Genomic DNA, 14,097 nt, shown 5'->3' with positions numbered 1-14,097 from the left:
GAATTGTAATTATGTGATAGTTACAAAATAAGGTAAGGATTATCTTAAATATAGGGTAAACGAATTTAAGGAGATAATGCCTTAGAATTCGACTAGGATAAGGGTTTCTAAGACTTATCTTATGGTTGCTTGGTGGGCAAGCAACTAGATAAGGATAAAGACTAAAACCCTAATCTTTACACCTATATAAACCCTCTAAGGCTCATGAATTCGTCTAAGCCTTCCCAAGAAGTCCTAAGGACGAATTCCTACCTCTCTCCTCTCTCTTTATACCTTCTCCACTTGCTTATGGTGTTTGTAAGCCATTAGAGGAGTGACACTTGTGACTCTAAGCCTTCCAAAGTCAATTCAAGGAGGAATTGGGATTGTTATTACTACATAACAATCAAGGTAATATCATAAACCTAATTATATGTTAATATCGATTTCCATATGCTAGAATTAGGGTTTATAGTCTTGGATTCAAAGCATGTACAATAGAGAAACCTAGATCCAAGCATTAGGGTTTGTATGAGCACATAGGATGTCTTATGACCAAAACCCATCAATAATTAAATAAATAGTTTTTATTTCTTTATTTTTGTAAGTAATAGATTTTTTTTAGATATAGTTTATTTTTATAAAATGTAACAAGAATGAAGATCGTGACCATTGTGAAAATCAAAAGTTTATAAACTTGATATTATTAAAGTTTCACAAACTATATAAAATTATTTTTATAAATTTGCTACAATGTGTTGAAGCAAGTGGCATCACATGGAGACATAACAAAAATTTTGGTCCCTTAATGTCCCTTTTAGAATGGACTTCACATTTTTTTCAATGGCTCACAAAAATGTCAGTAGATGCTTAATTTATGCACATATGTTTTACATACCTGTGCTGTTTAAATTTATGTTAATATTGCGTTATTATTGTTAATTAGATTTCACATATATAAAATATTTTGAACATATATAATATGATAAGGAGTTTGGTTTTAATGAAATTTACCTTTGAACATAAGATGGTAAAAGTAGTTTTAAAAATAAAATGAGTTTTATCGTTTAAAACTAGCTAACGATAACAAATGACATATTTTGGGATTAAAATTATATAAGTTTAAAATTGAGATTTTATTAACTTATGAAACTCCAAACCCTTATGTTATAAAAGAAAGTTATATTAAAAGGTTTATAATTTTTCTTAAGCACTCAAACGGTAAAACTTAATACTAGTTATTAAATTTAAAATTTGATCGCGTCAATTATATAAAATTTAGATTTTTATAAAAGAAGATTGTTAAAGTGTGATTTTAAATAAAAACATTAAAGACCCTTTATAAACCTCAAATCTATGCATTCTATTTGAATAACACCCGTCCATCTCTTGTATACGCTAGTGGGACAAAGGTCACCTAACTGTTGTGTGTTATATTTTGATGGCCGATGTGTATTCTTGATTTCTATAACCAAGTTATAGGTTGGTTACACAAGTTCTTCAAACTGGATGATTTGATCGGTGATTTGTTGTGATAAAGTTCACTTAAGCAATAGAGATTTGGGGCATAAATGAGATCAAATATGTCTATTAAACTTTGTTATTAGTGATCCTATAAAAATAGGAATTATATACTGGTATATAATTGATATCGATATCTACATAGTTGGATTGAGATGAATGGGATAAATGATACTTCACCATTTTTTTGTTTTGCAACTTGGATCTTAAACTTTGATAATTAATGTTTTTAGAAACTAAAAGGGTATTAACTATTAAAGATTTAAATACTAAAAATACTGAATGAATTTTGTTAAAGTTTTGTAGAAGTATAATCCGCTCTCATTACCATGAATCATCATTTTCTTAATGATAAAAAGATAATAACATTCTTAAAATGCCATATTCCTAAACCACCTACTTTGAGCAGGAAACCTAAACATGATACCTGGTGTCATCAATCAGAACAATTATTCCCGACTTCTAGGAAGTCTTAGATAACTTAGATGTGTATCTAATGTTTTGACAGGTTCGGCAAATATTCCAACAATACAATGATCTTTTTATTTTAAGCCAGTTGAAACAATGGAATAATGCAAGGATGAAAAGAGTTACCCTGTATGATCTATGAGGCCCATAGTTTATGGAATGGATACCTTTAGGCCTAAGAAATCCAAAAAGACGAACATAGATGGATCATGTTTATTCTATAAAGAAACATTGCACTGTAAGAGGAACTATCTCTTTTATATGAGAAGAAAGTCTGGAAAAACTAATACTTCGGGTATCTACTATATAGAACTTATGATTTTCATTTAACAGTCAAGTACTTGGTACTTAATGTTAATCATATATTTGTAAATGAATTAGCGATATTACAAGAAGAGTAGCCAAACGAACACAAGCAAGTTGGAACTGCACTATCGGAGTTTAGTTTATTAGTTATGCTTCCAATATAATGTATTTCTATTGTTAAACAATATTTGTTTTGGAACAATGTATGTTTTGATTTAGATTGTCTAAATAATATATGTCTCGGTTAATCTATTAAATGATTGATTATTTACTTGATCGTTTTTCGTAACAATCACCTTCATATTTTGTAATGATTACAATTTTATTTTTGAGAACGAGATCAATTAATAGAATTACAAAGAAAATATCAATGTTTTCTAAATAACAAGTTCTATATGCAAACACTTTTGACTTCAACTTGTTTCAAATCAAACTTATCTAAGACATTGTTATCTTTATTATATAAATAATATCCACATATTCCAACTTCAAGAAATGGATTTTTTAAGGTAAATAATATAGTTTATTTGAAATATATGAATCTTATTTAAATATAAAAGATTCCTAATGTTATTTTGACTAACTTGTAGAGAAAATAATTATTAAGGAACTATATATTGTGATGTATGACTTCATTTCTAATGAATGTCTAAGATTTAACACAAGATACCAAATCAACTTTATTGACAACTATAGTCATTATAATTATATTTTACATGTTAAAACATAATTATGAAATCTTTGTTGAAGTTTTCAAATATAAAGTTGATACATAGTTTAGTAATACCATCTAAATCCTTAATGATTATAAAGGATGTATTAAACCTTACTAGATATGGTTAACTTTCTAATTCATAAAAGTTATCTTCCTTTATCCTTTTAGGATTATACCTTAACCACTACTACTTGTAATTTGAATAAAAACACCAAGTAATGAGTAGATAAAATACTTTATAATATTTTATATCGAAATGCTCCATCCTTATCGTATTTAATGTTTTATAGATTTGACGCTTATGTTAGACTAAAGCTTCTAAACCTAAAATCTACTAAATACATATTTGTAAAATATTCTAAAAGTCTACTTAGATTATTTGTACAAACCCACTAAGAATAAGTTCTCTTATTCTTATGAATGTTGTGTTAACAGAAAGCACACTTATAGTGACAAAGCAATTTGGAAGGCACATGGAACTTGAATCAGCTCAATAACCATAACCTAATGTAGCAACAGTTGGCACTAGTTTCAACAAGGAATTATTGAGCATGAATAACAAAATTCATAAAGACAAATAGTTCACATATATGGTAGAAATCATCTACGACTTGGGAAATGAGGAATCTCTCATTGATGAGTTCTTCTTGATGGTTTATGGAAAATCCTTCAACTACGAAAATGCTTTATCAAATCTTGAATATGATTAATGACTAAGAGTCATGAAAACTGAAATATAATCCATGTCTAGTAATCAAGTATGTGTTTGATTAATTTTCCTCTCTCTATAGCAACGCTAGAAGGAATAAATAATTCTTTTAGAAAGATTACACACATTTATCAAGACTTGTTATAAAATGATTTTCTTATACTCATGTCATTGACTACGATCTTTATTATAACTTATGTCATTGACTATGATCAAACATATTCACAAGTAGCTATGATTAGATAAAAAAAAAGGATAATATTTACTATAACTACATATTCCTAATATGAGATATGGAAAATCGATTTCAAGAAAAAACGTTTTTATTAATAAACGCCAACTTGAAGATGTCTATATAGCTTAGCCTGGAGGTTTTCTTAATCCTAGTTATCCTAACAAAATGTGTAAGCCTTAAGATACATTTGTAGATATAAAGCAAGCACCATAATGTTGGAATCATCATTCTAATATGAAACTAAGAACTAGTGGAAGCATAGTGATATTCATAATCTTGTATGAACAAGACACACTTAATCATAAGAGATTACATTCCGACTATGCAAGGGTCTCTAACCTTGACTCGGAAAATGATTCTAAGATAAAAGACTTAGGAAAGACAAGATATATTCTTGGAATGTAAAATCTATACGAATAGATAAAGATGAATGTTAAAAGTTTTAAATCTTTATGCATAAGTTGACAATATCTTTAAAGAGATTAAAATACAAGATTCCTTCGGAGGACTCTTGATTGCCACATGGCACTAAGTCTGAGCTAGCCTAAAAAAGGATTTAGCACATAGGTTTGAGAAATATAAAACGATTTATATTCAATTTTCTTGGCAAATGAATTCATTAATTATGCCATATTATACATAAGACTAGGTATATGATTATGTCGTGAACATATCATAAGATACCAATTCGATACATGGGTATGTAACTTGATGACTATCAGAACATTCTAAGAGTACTTAAGAAGAACTATGAGAATGTACATGAGATAATCAATGTAGAAGATCTTTATGTAAAGAGCTATACAAGTTGTTGACTTTAAAAAAAGTATATATAATTATGAATTATAATTAGATTATGACTTCATTATGGAATGAAAGTTTTTTTGGGATGAGGTCCAAGCAAAACATAATTTCACAATCTAGTACAAAATAAGAATACACTGATACTTCAGAAGTTATAATTAAATATGATTGGATGAATTAGTTCATTGAAAAACTAAGTTATGTCCTTACATTTTGGGATAACCTAGAAATATTTTATTACTTCGAGAGTATACTTAATCAATCTAAGAAACTCTATGTCACATAAGAACACCAATTATATTCTCTGAAGATATTTAACTATACTTAGAATAAAGTTAAATATAGAGATGATAGTATTTTCAGAATTCACACAAATTAAATTTAGTCTGGCCCATTAATAAAGTCTTTCCTTAAACTAAGTATGAATAGTCACACTTCAACTATAATACATTGTTATTTTGAAATGGGATTTAATTTGGATTTAGTATTTGGATATTGGAACATTAAAGCAACAACAATTAAATTGTTTAGATATATTGGGATATGATTTTCACATCGATAATTTTTGTGTTCTATATTAACATGTTTAATCCATGAATAATCTTATTACTCTAAAAGTTCATAGTCAATTATAATTATGGGAGCAATTATGAAGTAAGAATAATATAAATTGAATTGGTTGAATTTCATTGGATGAAAGTAGGTAAGGTTTGTAACCAAGATTCATATGTACTTTTTAGAGAACTGGTATTGAACAGACCTACATCAAGGTCACCTGATAGATCGTTGTTATGAGTGATACTTGATTAAAAGATACTATATGTGTATCCTTAATACCTGGGATACATAGTGGGACTTAATTTTAGTGAGTTTTGTGCTTTGATATGGTCAAATGTTGATCCTTAACTAGGCAGTTATAAAATCCATTTCCATGTACGGTATGAACTATGCAAGAGGCTTATGTAGTCAAGATAGGATTTGTTCCTCTTATGTGTTGAGAGATAGACATTGATATGCATGAAATATACTAGTTTTAATCCTAACTAACTTAAAAAAAACCAACATTTGATAGGCAGTGTACCTAATCGAATAGTATTTTAGTACAGGTAAGTAAGGTATCGAACATAGGGAACAATAAAAATAATTAAAAATACTACTAATGTTAACTAAATTTAACAATGATTAAAGAGGGGGTTTTATCTAGTTTTGCAAGACTAGAAACTTAGACAATCAATTAAGCACTTAAAAAGAAACAATTAACAACTAATTGAAGGACAAAAGACGACTGGATTCAAGAGTATTAAAGAGACTTCCATTTAGATTCGATTCACTTATTCCTATGGTTGATTTCATGGAAAGTGCAATGGATTAATGTGTTATCAATTACAGATTTCTAATGTGATTAGGTTCATGTTCACTACTACTAATACTTTAGAAAACAAATCAATTCAAGCAGTGATCAGTTGATTAAATTAACAAGTTTCCTAGTATTAAGTTTGAATCATGCAAGACTTGTAATGGTGGTTAATTAAATTGGTTGGTCAGTTAGCTCATATATGATTGGTCATCATATACATCTCATACATTAACTTACATATTTTCTTATTAACTCTAGGTTATGTTCACAACACTAGGCTTACAATCTTGATGCTAACAAAATCATAAAAGGCAAGCAATCAAGAAGATGTTCATGCAATCTCAATTTACTTAGTAATTAACAGAAAATAATTATCACTAACACATAGGGTTCTTTTAACTAACTTGGCATGATAAATAATCAATTAAACATAATCCAAAACCACAAAATCAACTCATAATCGTAAGATCCTCTACTCTAAACAAAAGTAGGGTGTTTAGCCCATGACATTAGCATAAACAATCACAAAAACGAAATACAACATTAAAAACATGATTTAAACAAGAGAATTAGGTAAAGTGGATGTGATTTTGCCTTAGATCTCTCCAAACAAAAGCTTCTAGTCAAATTCTGTAATCCACGGCTCCTTGGGATGTCTCTGGCATCCAAAAGTCGCTAAAATCCTCCAACATCGGTTAGGTTTTCGAACAGAAATGATCCTTAAATATAGTGTGCAAAACGGTGCAACACGGCGTGTTCAAGGACCCAACACATTGTGTTCTTCATTAAAAATGCGTGTACAGCAAGACACTAATTCATCGAGACTTTCCATCTCAACATGTCATGTTTAGGTATAACACGACGTGTTCTTCTTTGATTTCTTCTATTTCTTCAAAATCCAAGATCCAAGCTTCCAATTGCCAATTCTGCTTCCTTTTCCTTCCGAGCATGTCTTTGTTGTTGCAAATGAAATTTTAAACTAATTAAGTACCTTTTATTCAATATTTGAAACAAATACAACATAAAATATTAAGATAATGCATGAATTATATAATTAAATACGCCAATATCAGACATCTAACGCATATTATCCAAATTTGAACACCAAATGAGATTGATTATGTTCCAAGTCTCATGTTCAATACGATGTCTGTAACAAAGGGATAACTGATAAACTTACCTTAAACATCAATTGCAACTTTGACCTTTTAGGAATTGGCTGGTGGTAGAATGGTATAAAATCACATATTACTAGGGGCAATGAAATGTTGTTATACGTTCATCACTGTCTAAATCAATATATTATGTGTCTTGTGCAAGTGGGAAATGAAAGATCTATATGTCCAAGAGACTTTATAAAATGATATTGCTAGATAATATATGAGTTTTTAACGGTCAAACTAACAACAACTTGATGATAATATATTATTTATAAGAATTTGATTGATAAAACTTATATTAATATATATTATTTATAAAGATTTGATTCTTAATAAATATTTATATTTCTTGTAATTAACTGAAAAATATTAATTTTATGAAAATAATATTTTTCCTATCAAAACTATCAAATAAAAACGCTTCGAATGTTTCATATAAATTAAAGAGGATTAGTTTTTTTTTTTATAAAACTAGAAGTGTATTTTATATAAAATGGAGGAGTGCTAGGTACTCTTCCCTCTCTTTTTCTTTCAAGGCTGAAGTCAACATGGGGAGTGGGGGATTTGATGGTTGCTTGCATTTTCTTCTTAAAGTACATGCACCATACAATCCTTACTTGTGTCATATGAAAGTATAGCTTAAGGACTTTATGCTTGACTTTTTTCATGCATAAAAGAGTGGACTTGAAGCTACTTTTGGTTTCTTCTTTTGGCTCCCAAAACCATATACACAACTCCCTTTCTCTACATTTTCTTAAGTTCTTAAGAAACTAGAAGAAAAGGTTCATACTTTGAAATTCTCTTTAAGTTAATATTTGGTATTAACTTAAAGATTATGAATTCTTATTACTACAATATTTTGACTAGAACCTCTATCAAGTTGATCTATTATTGGTGTCCTAGACAAGAAGGAGATTTCCTCTATATTCTACATCAACTTCCAAATTACCAAAAGGAATCAAAGTCTTCAAAGGTTGTAACACTTTCCCTTTCTATGGTGTTTTAATCTTTCCTAGCTTTTTAAAATGATCCTTGATGGAAAAATTGTATTTAGTTTACTCAAATGTAAAATTGCTTCCATTGCTAAATTCATAGTTTTAACTATTTTTTTAATAAAACCCAACAATTTCTCCATGGTCTTAGAAAAGATCACAATATCATCGATAAAAATGACCATTGAACAATTGAGCATATGTCTGCACACACGGTTCATTAGTTCCATGAATGCAAATGGTGCATTAGTGAGCCGGAAAGGCATCACTACAAACTCATAGTAACCGTATCGAGTTCTAAGGTTGTCTTCGGTATGTCATCCTCTCCCAATTACATCTGATGACACCTTAAACATAGATCAATCTTGGAAAACCAAGATGAACCTTGAAGCTAGCTGAATAAGTCATCGATTCTTGGTAGTGGACAAAAGTTATTTAATGTGAGCTTGTTAAGTTCTCTGTAGTAGATGTACATTCTGTATGACCCATACTTCTTCTTAACAAACAAGGTCGGTGCTCCCGAAGGTGAACTTTTTGGTTGAATGAACCCTTTTCCCAACAACTCCTGAAGTTGAGTGGACAAATCATGCATCCCTAGTGGTGCTAGGCGATATGGTGTCTTGGCTATTAGTGTCACACTGGGTATTAGATCAATCCTAAACTCAACATGCCTCTCTAGAGGCACACCATGCAAGTCCTCGAGGAAAACATCAGGGAACTCACAAACTGTTGGTACTTCTGTAATGGATCCATTCTTCTTTTCTTGGGTGTCAACAAAATAAGCCAAGAATCTTGTGCAACCATGTTGTGAATACCTCTTGGACCTTGAGGTGGAATAAAAAGTTGAACTTCCTTTGGAACCCTTGCCTCGAATAGCCAGCTCTCCCCCACTTAGGGTTTGAACTCGAACTAACTTTCACGTACAATCGACCAGGGCCTCAATTTGGTCTAGCAAGTCCATACACACCACTATATTCATTTCTCGCATAGGAATGGGAATGTGATCTATCAGAAAACTTACATTATAAAGTTTTAGGGTATAACCACGATAAACTTTTGATGCCCTTAATGTTCGATCATCAGCTATCTTGACCTCAAGAGGATTGTCCAAATCTCATATGGTGACATCGAAACTCTTGCTAAACTTAAGTGACACGAAGGAACGAATAGCTCCTGAATCAAATATCACTAAAGAAGGCATATAGTTGATTAGGAATGTACCTAATCTCATGCTTAATAATAATAAGTGATAAAAATAGGAACACAACATCACAAATAAAGGAATATATACAAGTCATGACGTTTGGTGCGCTCTAGCCTCCTCTGCTGAGAATTGGAAAGCTCAACCCTTGGCCATTGGGGCCTCTGCCCTGCCCTGTCGTCCATCTGTGATATGTAGTGTCGCAAGTGTTGGAGTCTATATATGCTTGGCTGAAAGTAGGGGAAATCTGCTCTAAAGTGACCAATTTGGTTGTAGTTGAAACAAACTTACGTGCTATGCTGGCAATCCCTAACGTAATGCCCATCTTGCCACATTTGTGGCATTCAAACCCTCCACGACGAGGCCGCTCATAATACTTTAAGTGCAACCCTTCTTTCCCCCAGACTTCCAATTAGTAGGCTTAAACCAATTAGCTATTAGATGAGACTGAACTGGAGTCTGTCTCTTCACTTTGCTCTAGGACTCCAAATCAGTTTCTCTCTTCCTGGCGTGCAATTAAAAGTCTGCTAAGGTCTGGTACTATTTGTTCGACATGAATTTCCTAATCTAAGTATTTATTATACTCAAATATCGAGACATTTACACCTACTTTGAGGATGCATACTGTAGGTGAAACAAGACCCTCTCGATGAACATCTTGGTGTTCTCATTCACTGGCTCTTTTGTATGCTTGAGCGGAAAATACTCATGATCTAGTTGCTCCCTCTTTACCAATGGGACTTACTCTTCCCTGAACATCTCAACAAACTGCTCCCAGGTCATCGTGCTTCACTCACCAGGTGTAAGGTGGAGACCAAGTTCCACTTGTGTTTCACTCCCAACAAAGAAGATTTTGAGCATAGTTGAACTTCAGGTTATCCGGACAAGCACACATATATAAATATCGCTCCACATATGAAACACATCTTATGGAAACAATTGGGTCCTTGACATTGTCAGACTTTGGGGTTTCGTTTTATTGAATTCAGGATAGGACATCCCCTACCTACTCGTTATCTAGAAGTAAAAACAACAGTTGTAGTTGCAGCGGTAGCAGATTCAGTTACGACTATATAGTGCTCGTCAAACATGGTTGTTAGTTGGGTCTTGATAGATCCGAACATATTTGGAATCATCTGCCTCACTACCACATATACTTCAACAACTATCAAATCATGTATATCAGTCTCGCTAGGACCTAACCTGTCTAAACCCGTTCAAGAACCGGAACCGCCTATTCTAGTTACCACCATACTAAAGATATAAATGGGAATAGATTAATACATAATCATATAACTACCCCATAATATGTAAAATGTTACCATTTCCTTAGCAACTTTCTGGCTCTACCTGATTCCTGTAAGGATCGTGTGCTTTCGGTAATACGGGCCCATACTACCTTCCACACTTATTCATACTAGTCCCAAGAGTTGTCCCAACGTTCCCAAGTCACTACACTCAACTACTGCTATGTGTCTTATCATACCTATGTGCTCAAAGATCCCAACACTAAACTTCCTAGACTTGTATTCTAGGATTCTCTTCATCTACGCTTTTGTACCACTAGAAGTATCTGCTAACATTAATACTCACCTCATGTATGCAAGCCGTACATAATCCATGATTGAATAGACTTTAGAATAAATGATTCTACCCCAACCCCACAACCAAACAAGGAACATAAATTAAGGCTCGAGCAAGCATTCTAAGGATGTATATAGAATCTTAATCATTTGCGTCAAACGGGTGAAACTTAGGTTTTACTTGATAGTTGACACACTAAGTGACTTGGACTAAGTTTGTAGAGGTTATGATGGAAAGGGACTATTTTGGAAGATATTATAAGTTCCTTAGTTATTTTGGAGTCATTTTGAAAGTGCTTTTTGTAAGGAGCGACTAAAAGTGGTTAAGTGACCATAGATGTGTCTATTTGAAGCATCCTTCTTCCTCATTTCCACTATTCATGATTTCAGCCTCTTTCCCTCTCCATGGATTTATTTCACCTCCCAAATCCATGTTGCCTTGATGCTTGAAGATTCCACTTGAAGCTTCGTGTAACGTTTGGTTTAGGTATTATTTATTTCTCAACATTTTGGGGTTCTAGGATGGAACTCGACGATTTGGGGAGCTCCAACTCGTCGTGTAGGGATCTATTTGGACGTGCAGATTAAGCACCCAACTCGACGAGTTGGGGAGCCTCAACTCGACAAGTTAACGTTGGGGATGAAAACCCTAATTTTTCGGGCTTTGTACCCTATTTAAAGGACTTAATATCTACGGATGGCCTCCTTACCACCCTCCTTGCCCCAAAAAAACCCTAGAATCACCTCCTCCTCTTGTTCGTTGAGTTTTTTTTGATTGTTGAGTGATGGTTTGAGAACTTTGAAGGAGGTTTTGAAGAGAGAAGTATCAAGCTTTGAGGAGTGAACTTGGATCCAAAAACTCTGCATCAAGGGCTACATCTTTGAGGTATAAAGTCATAACCTTGACATGTAGCATATTAGATCTCATCTTTTGAAGTTTAAGCATGATTTTGGGATTTCGGGTTGAGTTGTCCAAAAGAAATAGATTCCAGGGATTTTCAAGCTAGATGTGACCCCTCCATGGTATCTTGAGGCTTAAAGTTGCAAACTTTAATGGCCTCCATGTCCCATTCATGCAATATTTTCACATATAGTAGTTAATAAATATAAGCCTTTGTTTATAAAAATGAAAGTGAAGATATATTTCTTTTTAGCCAAATTGTTGAGCATAAAAGTTGTAGTAGACTTCATTACGAACGTGTGGATATAAAGAACGTCGAAAACGCAGTTTGTATGAGAATGTTACGATTTTTCGAATTTCCGACAAATTCCGGAAGCATTGGGGGTCTATAAGGGATGCGGGGCACCACATTTAATGCAATTGACATCTTTCAGAACTAATCATAAGGCATGGCGCGTTTTTCTCATTTTCAGTCTATAAATAGTGACCTTGGCCTCCCTTATTTGTTTTCCCTATTCTTTTTTAAAGAGTTTTTCTCCCTCTCCATCGAGCATTTCGGTCCCTCGTGTTTCAACTTCTCGTTCTGTATTTTGGTTAGCGAAGTTCTGGAAGTTTTCAAAGGATATAAGAAAGTAGGCGTCAAAGTTCTGCTCATGGCTATTCGAATTTCGTCAAATCAAGTAAGTTACACATATCCTTATCTATATCTAGTTATATTCACAGTCATTGTTATGAACTCTATAAGAGTTAGATTAGTCATTGATTCCAGTTATGTGCTAATTGGTCTACTTACGAGAGAGGTTTCTAGGATAAACACATTGGCCTGGTTGTTGGATTACATAAAAACTATATGTCGAAATGGTCCTACTTCTCGACTGTCTTTAATGGTTGGTCCTTATTTGATAGCCATGAAAGTATATTTTTGGAATTATAGGATCTAAATATTTAAATGTTATGTTTAAATAGTCAAAAACCTTAATAATATATTATAGGTTGTTACATGTTGGTTGAGCCATCTGCAAACCAACCTACTTAGCTATTTTGAGATTGTTCAAGTGAGTTTTCTCCCACTATATATTACAATATGTATCCTTTGTATTTTAATATGTTGTTATTTGTAGAGGGTTTTAGGCAAGTAGACTAGTTTAGTTAGTTGATTGTTGTGTTGAACCATTTGTTTGTTCGTTATATATGTCAGCTTTTTTGTATTTTTGTAATTTACCAAAATACCCTTTTAAAAAACATCTCAAATATTCTATATACCCTTTAAATCCGAAATGTTTATTTTACAGTATTTCAACAAAATGTCAATTTTAATGCCTGTGTATCATAGTCTATGTTGTTATTGCTATGTAAATTAAATTTTTTGTTAGAGCTAAGTAAACAAAACATTTTCTTGAAGTTTTAATCTTTTTTTAATTTCAAATTTCATTTAGGCACATCTGCCAAGATTATAACTTTCTCTATTAGGCACAACTGTTGATATTAGCATTTAGGTTCAACTGCCAGGATTATGATGTTCTCTATTAGGCTTAGCTGTTGATATTATCCTTTAGGCGCAGCTGCTAGGATGTTTAGAGTACATCGTAGTTCAAAAACATCTATAGGTTGTGGCGCAGCTGCCAATATTCATCTATATCATCTTTCACCCCTCATCATTTATCTACCCATGTTCTACCCAACATATTCGTAGATATACAATACATATACAGTTTAAATCATTTAAAACATGTATAAATCGTTCATCCAACATAGAAATCAGGAACACAAATAATATGCACACATAGCACATAATCTATATTAAATACTTCATATCTATGTGTAAGATAAAAGTAACCATGCACACACTTGTTAAAGTGATGATTTCAAACTCGGGCAGCGCTTCACTCCTAACAATTCTATTTTCCTTCGACGAAACCAAGTATTATTACCACTAGATTTTAGTCTAATATTTTATTGCTCCTGTTTATGAGCGATGTTGTTTTATAAGTATTAAACAATACTTTTCAATCACTATGTACAGACAGGGGCCAAACATGAAACACCGGAGGGCAGGACCATTTTGGCATTATAGCACTTTTGAAATTGAAAAACCCTATGCGACCCTTCAAACCAAATTTCCCGTACCGCAAGTAGTTAAAAGATATTATAATAACACTTTTTAAT

Source organism: Lactuca serriola, chromosome 4, assembly GCF_051521515.1.
Source record: "Lactuca serriola cultivar US96UC23 chromosome 4, Lser_US96UC23_V15, whole genome shotgun sequence".
In the NCBI taxonomy this organism is placed as follows: domain Eukaryota; kingdom Viridiplantae; phylum Streptophyta; class Magnoliopsida; order Asterales; family Asteraceae; genus Lactuca; species Lactuca serriola.
This window is presented reverse-complemented; position numbering follows the sequence as displayed.